This window comes from Amblyomma mixtum, chromosome 9 (assembly GCF_055824585.1).
Source record: "Amblyomma mixtum isolate Tamu chromosome 9, ASM5582458v1, whole genome shotgun sequence".
NCBI classification, from domain to species: domain Eukaryota; kingdom Metazoa; phylum Arthropoda; class Arachnida; order Ixodida; family Ixodidae; genus Amblyomma; species Amblyomma mixtum.
Window position 1 is genome coordinate 51,418,232 of NC_143020.1, and position 7,718 is coordinate 51,425,949.

General features: G+C 47.9%; 1 pseudogene; it reads left to right on the top strand.

Moving 5' to 3' along the window:
- The first annotated feature begins 282 nt into the window (after positions 1-282).
- On the top strand, positions 283-4,723 carry LOC149328976 (kunitz-like toxin PcKuz1 pseudogene; annotated as a pseudogene).
- The last annotated feature ends 2,995 nt before the right edge of the window (positions 4,724-7,718 follow it).

Sequence of the window (7,718 nt, forward strand, 5' to 3'; positions counted from 1 at the left end):
GCCACGTGCCATGTTGCTGTTGAATTTGAGATTTTGCTCCGGGTTGAAAGAACTACTTGCCACATATGTCTGTATGCCTGGTACTAGAGGCCAAAAAAAAAGGCACAGCGATAGATGCTCCACCCGGCCGCACGTGGGAAAACAGAGCGGAGGTATACCACACATAAAAAAACGTTTTGACTTTATTCGTGATATGTGCTCCTTGCTTTTTACGAGGACGCTCGTTCAGTGTATAAAAGAAGGAGCTTTACGCCAAGGTTTTGAATTCTTTCAGCAGAAGCCATGAACGCAGTATTCTCTTCAGTCATCGTGGCAGTTTTCCTCGCGGTCCTTGTATGTTGCCAAGACTGTGGTAAGATTTTATTTCCATAGATCGTATTTTGTCCGCATTTAAGAAGAAAAGGACACACGCAAAAAATCTTGTAAATTATCAGCACTCCGAAACTTTTTCGAAAACTCATCATTTAAGTACAATGTTGTTCTCTCGAGACCAGGGTTTTATTCTCTGGCTGAATAATCCCCAGAACATGGACCGCTTGAGAAGCGCGACGCCCTACATCACTCCTCAATTGCGTGTTTTTGGTATGAATAGCAGTCAGAAATGGTGGAACAATATTCAAGGACCAATCAAAAGTAACATCACTGAGATCAGAAAGACGCACCATAAATGTTACAGAAAACGAATTTGAGCAATGATTGATCCTAGAATTCATTGCGCCCTGAATATCTCATATAACTATAGTCCTTGGTAGAGAGAGGGTGTGGTAGATGGTCCTTCGCGATCACAAAATGAATAAGGGAGGGGGGTGGTGGTGGTGAAAACATTTATTACGAATGAACAGGAGGTATGTTTGGATCAGCCCGTAAGGAACCGATCCTTACAAACACTAGGTGGAGGTCCCTAGTATGGGACCCCAGTGGCGGTTGCCGCCGCCCGGGCGCGCCCGACTAAGGCTTGTTGGGCCTGTAAGTCGTGGCAGCCGAGCAGGGTCGCCTCCCAGTCCTCCCGGGTTGAGTTGGGGATGATGGAGGGAATAGCGGGGTTGGAAGGGCAGGCCCACACCATGTGATATGTGTCAGAAGACACCGCACTACAGTGTGGGTAGCTGCCGCTAAAGGAGGGGTCAAAATGTTTTAGCGCTGCCGGGCACAGCAATGTATTGGTGAGAAGGCGGAGAAGGAGCCACTCATCCGCCTTCTTCAGGCCTTTACATGGGCTAGGGTAAAGGCGATGACAATTTTGATAATATGTTGTAATATCTTTGAATGTATAGATCGGATTAAAATCGGGTTCCTGATCGGATGGGGAGGAGAAAACAGCCCGGTGAGAGAGCGCGCGGGCGGCTGCGTCTGCTGCCTCGTTTCCTGCCAACCCCTGATGAGCAGGGGCCCATATGAGGTAACGGTGTGCGGGGTCCGTATCCCGTATGCAATTTTGGTATATTCGATAGGCTAGGAAGGGAGTGCAGCCTTGTTCGACGTTCCGACAGGCCCCTCGCGAGTCGGTGATTATGTATTTTGAATTGGAATGTGAGGCCGCAAGAGCAATCGCGACCTCTTCTGCTTGTGTTGCACTGCGGGCTCTGAAAGTTAGGCCGTTAACTGTGTTGCTGTTGTGAACTACCGCGGCCGTGTACCATCCCCCGTGGTGAGGGCCGGAGGCGTCCACGTAGTATACACCTGTTTTGTTGCCATAATATCGGGCTAGCGCTTCCGCTCGTGCCAGGCGCCGACCATTATGGTCTTCATGTGACATGTTTGCTGGAAGAGGCCGCACGTGGAGGGCACGTTTCCACAGTTCCGGGATGCGAAACCTGTCTTCCATTGGAGGGGTGTGTTGGATATGGAGTCGAGCAAGAAGGCGGCGATCTGTCTCCGTTAGCGACAAGCGCGTGTACTGGTTTGTAAAGTGCGCCTCCCGGAGCTCCCGGAAAGTATTCACCACCCCAAGAGCCATAAGCCGGCTGTTTGAAGTAGTGATGGGGAGGTCAAGGGCACGTTTGACAATTTTGCGAAGGATGACCTCCGCGTTTGTTGGAAACCCGGCGGACCATGCGGCCCACCTGGTCCCCCACCTTACGGAGTTTGGCCAATGTAGTGTCTGGCCGCCTGTGTTTGTGGATGTAGAGTCCGAGTACCCGTATCTCATCACTTTCGCGTATGAGACCACTCTCAAGAGAGAGAGATATTTTAGTTGTGCACTTCTGTGAGGGGCGGAGGTGCACAAATTCCGATTTTTGAGGGGAACATTGAAGACCGCAGCGGCGGGCGTAGCGGTCTGCTATCGTCGCCGCTGTTTGCAGGCTGGTTTCAATGTCTCCTTTGCTGCCCTGCGTGGCCCACAGAGTGATGTCATCGGCGTACAGGGCGTGCTGCACGCCGGCGACACCACTCAGCTGGGCCGGCAGGTGCATAATGGCCAGATTGAAGACCAGCGGGGAAAGTACCCCGCCTTAAGGGGTTCCCCGCGTGCCGAGTAGGTAAGGACCATGGTCTCTATCTTGAATTCGAATGTAGGATTGACGATCCATTAAAAATTGTCTTATGTATTGGAATGTGTAGAGGCCAAAGTCGGTGTGACTTAGGTTGGTGAGTATGATCTCATGTGTTACATTGTCAAATGCCCCTTTACGATCCAAGGGGAAAACCTCAGGTTGCTTGAGGCATCGTTTCGACAAGGGGACTTGTCTTCGCCTGGGCAAAGCGTTCATCATTGGCAGGGATTAAATAGGGCCTTCGCTCCGAGGAGGAAGGCCCCGGGTGGGGGAAGGAAAGTGGTGTGAGAGGGGATGCGTGTCAGGAAGGGGAGGGAGGTGAATCTTGATTCGTTAAGCTGCAATAGTTGAAACACTTATATCCGGGGGTTGTGTAATGAACAAAGGCTTTGAAGGGGCTGCGACGGGGGGGGGGGAGGCGCTGGGTGGACCTGTAAAACTCAGATAAGAGGATTAGTCAGCGTGGCACAGGGAAATGAGAACAAGGCAAACAAAATAGGCTAGCACTGGAAGGAGAAAGAAAGGGGGGGCCGTTCCAAGGAAGGACAAGGCAGGGGGGGGGGGGGGGGGGGGGGAGAAGGCTCGAGTTCAGAGAAAGCCCAAAGGTGGGGGCGGAGGGGGTAACAGGAATGTCATGGTGTCCGAGAACTGATAGTACTACTATCGCCGACATACTCGAGCAGCACCAGAATCCAGAAGACCAGTTCTGTGAAGTATGTGAGTGGTGCTCGCATATTAGGCAGATATGCGCTTCGCCAACTCAGTAGTCTTTTTGCATTTGAAAATTAAAAAAAAAATACCCCATCTACAGACAAAGTTTGTTCTACTTCGCTGATTGTTGACTTTTTATTTGTTTCCAAATGAGTAGAGCGCAAAACTTGATCTAATTCCCCCCAAAAATTATGCATTTCTTCTTCCAGAGGACCCTGCAAAATGCACCTATCCAGACGGTATGTTTCGAGTTTTATAACTATCTACACTTAGGTTTCTGTTTCAGAAATCCCTTTAATTTCTCGAGCTACTCAATGTTGTTCAGGTTATACAGAATATCTCTGTGCAAAACGGGAAGTACACTGGCACTTTGGAAGCATGTGTGTTCAGAGAAGTGGGGAAGAAATTTTACCATTACTTCAAATCATTCCAGGGGTTGAAGACGTAGCAAGAACTCGATTATAGAACCTAGAAGGCTAAATAAGAAGCGTGGAAGGTTGAAGGCGGTGCGTCTTGTACACAAAGATTACATCCTGTGCCCAATTCATCATTCACAGGTTTCATGGAATATTTTCAGCAAACAAGCACAAGGACACAATGTCCTAGTATGGAAACCTCGGGTAGTTGGTTGGTTGACATGCTAGGGGGTTTAAGAGCACGAACAAGCAAGGATCTATATATTATATACTATATATACTACGTAGATTATTTTATACTATACAGTTTATGCACCATTTAAAATTCTTGCGCGTTTTTCATTATGCACTCACGCAAGTTTGCAATAGGCGATTTCATAAGCATAAAATAGGATTGTTCATATGCAGTGCTTTCTGTTCGGAGACCTAGATAACCACCGAAAAGCGGAAAAATATTTTGCGCACTTGCATCCCAATCCCAAGTTTGCATGCCAATGTCGTTCGTTGATACTTGTCGCGCAATAAAAAGTAGGTTCTACTCTAAACAATCAGGCCAAAATAATGTTTATGAAATGAGGGTCTCCTTAGCTGCACAAAATGTACAGCGCAGCGCTTACTTTGATAATTTAGAACTGCATTTAATTGTGCAGAAGAGCATAATTATTCCTGTTGAAGTATTGAAACTTTGTAGCTTTAGTGGAAAGTAACAGAGTGAATTAAAAACGACAAATCAAAAAGCAATTTTAAATTTTAAGCAATAACATGAAACCGCTACACAGACGCAGTGGCACGCCACTGAAATATGCATGAACTCTGTTTCTTACGAGCCTTACCGAGGAAGATGTAGAGCGGGATCAGGAAAGAAATATGTTTGTGAAGGTTAATGCTCAGAGTCGTGGAGTTATGCCGAGATTATTGTGCCTCTTCCGTGCAGGTTGCAAAGAACCTCAGAAAGTTGGACCATGCCTTGCGCTTGTGCCGAAGTACTATTTCAACTCTACGACCAGGAAATGCGAGCCCTTCAAATGGGGAGGATGCTGCCCAAACTGCAACAATTTCCAAGAGCAGGCGGAATGCGAAAGAAACTGCCTATCAATATAATAACACGCAGCTCGCAGTCTGCTCTCTGTGATGCGCGTGGGCCAAAAACGCAGAAAGCATGAAGAAATAAAACTTTTAAAAAAAGTTTACATTGAATATTTTTTTGCCGCTCGACGTCAACGTGCCACGCTTGTGACTTAGACGTTTACTAGCCCTCTTTTAGCATTGGTAACGCTACGCTTGTATATGGCTAGAAAACTTCTTAGGTAGACCTTTTCTTGAATATTTTTAGGCGTTCCTTTTTTTATTACAAAATGGGTGCCTCGATTATTTTACGCATTTGAAGAATGATTTCAATGCTACTTTTAAACCTTCTAAAGCTTTAGAAATGTTAGAGTTCATGTTTGTGATATAGCCCACCAAAATAAAATGACGGTTTGGTTTGGTTTGGTTTGTTTTATGGGGTTTAACGTCCCAAAGCGACTCAGGCTATGAGAGACGCCGTAGTGGAGGGCTCCGGAAATTTCGACCACCTGGGGTTCTTTAACATGCACTGACATCGCACAGTACACGGGCCTCTAGAATTTATCCTCCGAAGAAATTCAACCGCCGCGGCCGGGTTCGAACCCGCGTCTTCCGGATCAGCAGCCGAGCACCATAACCACTGAGCCACCGCGGCGGCAAAATAAAATTACGTGGAACTTTAGCGGCTAAAGTGGTGAAAGGCGAAAGCCTGAGTGCTGCATTCTCCTACGCGATTGTTCATTTCACATTTTGTTGGTGCATTAATTAACTGCCAATTAATGACGCTTAAGCTTCGCCTTGAGGAGTGAAACGCGACAGCGTGTTGTAGCGCTGCCACGGAGTTCAAGGAACGCCACCACCCGTTCGGCGCGATGCGTAGCCCTTTGAACGCAACGCTTTTTAAGGAAAGGAAATGCGGCAGTAAATCTCTGTTATCTCGGTGGACACCTGAGCCGCACTGTACGGGAATGGAGGAAGTGTGAGTGAAAGAAGAAAGAGGGGCCGTAGTGAAGAAAATGAAAATTGTATTTGAGGAAAGGAAATTACTCATTAATTATCTCACATATCTCAGTAGACGCTAGTCGAAAATTGTATTTGAGGAAAGGAAGTTGCGCAGTAACTGTCTCACATATTTCGGTGGACACCCCTCAAAATTCGGATTCAGTAATGGGTTCGTCCAAGCGATCGTTGGGTATCCCACAGTAACCATGCAGAGGTACCTTCTCGGTGTCACCTATGTACTTAGATCGAATCTCATCGAGCAGCTCTTGCTCTGTACCCTCATGTTTATGCTGGATCTCTTGGAGGTTTTGCCTCTGGGCCGTTTTACATCCGTCAGGGTCTAGGAGGTATCTGAGTAAACTCCATGTGCGAGCCAGACTTATATTCCCGTCCATTTTGTCGCATAGCGATTCCCAGTTTTGCCTAGAAAGTTTGAGCGCATATTCCTCTATCTCTTTGTTGTGCCTTGCTATCCTTCTGCGAAGGTTACGTGATGCAGGACGTGATGCTGCAACTAAAACATGAAATTCTGGACTCACAAACGCGGGACGCGAAGGTCATTCTGAGTCTTGACCTGGCGAAGGCTTTCGATAACGTCACGCACAAGGCGATCCTGGATAATCTCAGCCTCCTGGGAGTAGGCCCGAAAACCTACAACTATGTTAAAAATTTCCTTTCCGACAGAGTGGCCCAAATTAACTTCGGGGAAAGTAAATCAGACTACATAGAGCTAGGTAGCAAGGGGACCCCGCAGGGATCTGTACTGTCCCCGCTTCTTTTCAACGTGGCCATGATCGGGCTTCCTAGCAAACTAGCAGCGATTGAAGGTCTCAGTCATTGCATGTATGCGGATGACATTACTATGTGGATTGGCAAAGGAACTGACGGTCAAATAGAGGAGACTCTCCAAATGGCCATAGGAGAAGTTGAAAAGTATGTAAATGATAGGGGGCTTAGGTGCTCCCCGCAAAAATCGGAAATGCTTTTTTACCAACCAAAGAGGAAATCACGGTCGGATCCCCCGCGGATATCTCTTAAGGCTCAGGGACTCGATATCCCGACGGGGGACAGGATTAGGGTCTTAGGGCTGTACATTCAAAACAACGGTTTCAATGGAGAAGCAATAAAGAAGTTGGAGATATGCGCGCAACAGACTATGCGGCTCATCCGCAGAATCGCAAATAGGCGCTATGGCATGAAAGAAACGAATCTAATCAGATTAGTTCGAGCCTTTGTAATAAGTAAGATTGCTTACGTAGCTCCTTTCCTTAATCTCAAGGCAGCGGAGAAGTCCAAGCTGGAAGGGATCATTCGCAGAAGTGTCAAGCAGGCGCTGGGTTTACCAATTCGGACCCGCACCGCAAAACTTTTAGAACTAGGTCTTCACAACACATTGGATGAAATTGTGGAAGGCGTGAAAGTCTCGCAGTACGAAAGGCTGTCGGGAAGCGTTACAGGCAGGCAAATCCTCGCGAAACTAGGAATAAATTACGAGAGTCAGCGAGGTCCGAAAGTGGACATGCTTAAGAGCGTGCGCGATAGGCTGATGATCCCACCACTACCGAAAAACATGCATCCCGTCCACCACAAGGATCGCAGAGAGAAACGGGCTGAAGCCCTCGGCAAATGCTTCAAAAACTATCCGATAGAAGACGTGGCCTACGTGGACGCAGCTAATTGCGGGAGGGGGAGAATGGTGATAGCGGTAGCTAGCGCCGAGACATATCTCCGAGCCGGCGCTTCGATCACGACGGACAGTCCCGAAATTGCAGAAGAAGCCGCCATCGCACTTGCAATAGTGGGCACGGATGCGTCAATGATAGTCAGTGACTCAAAGGTAGCAGTGATGAACTTTGCCAAGGGGAGGGTCTCCCCTCTGACGAACGGAATCCTGTGGACTGCAAGGGACGACCGCAAAATTCGCATAGTCTGGACACCTGCACACGCATCCCTGGCTGGAAATGAAGCAGCTCACGAACTGGCTCGAGGTCTTGCTTTCCGAGCCAGTGGCCATACCGAGGGCTTCGCA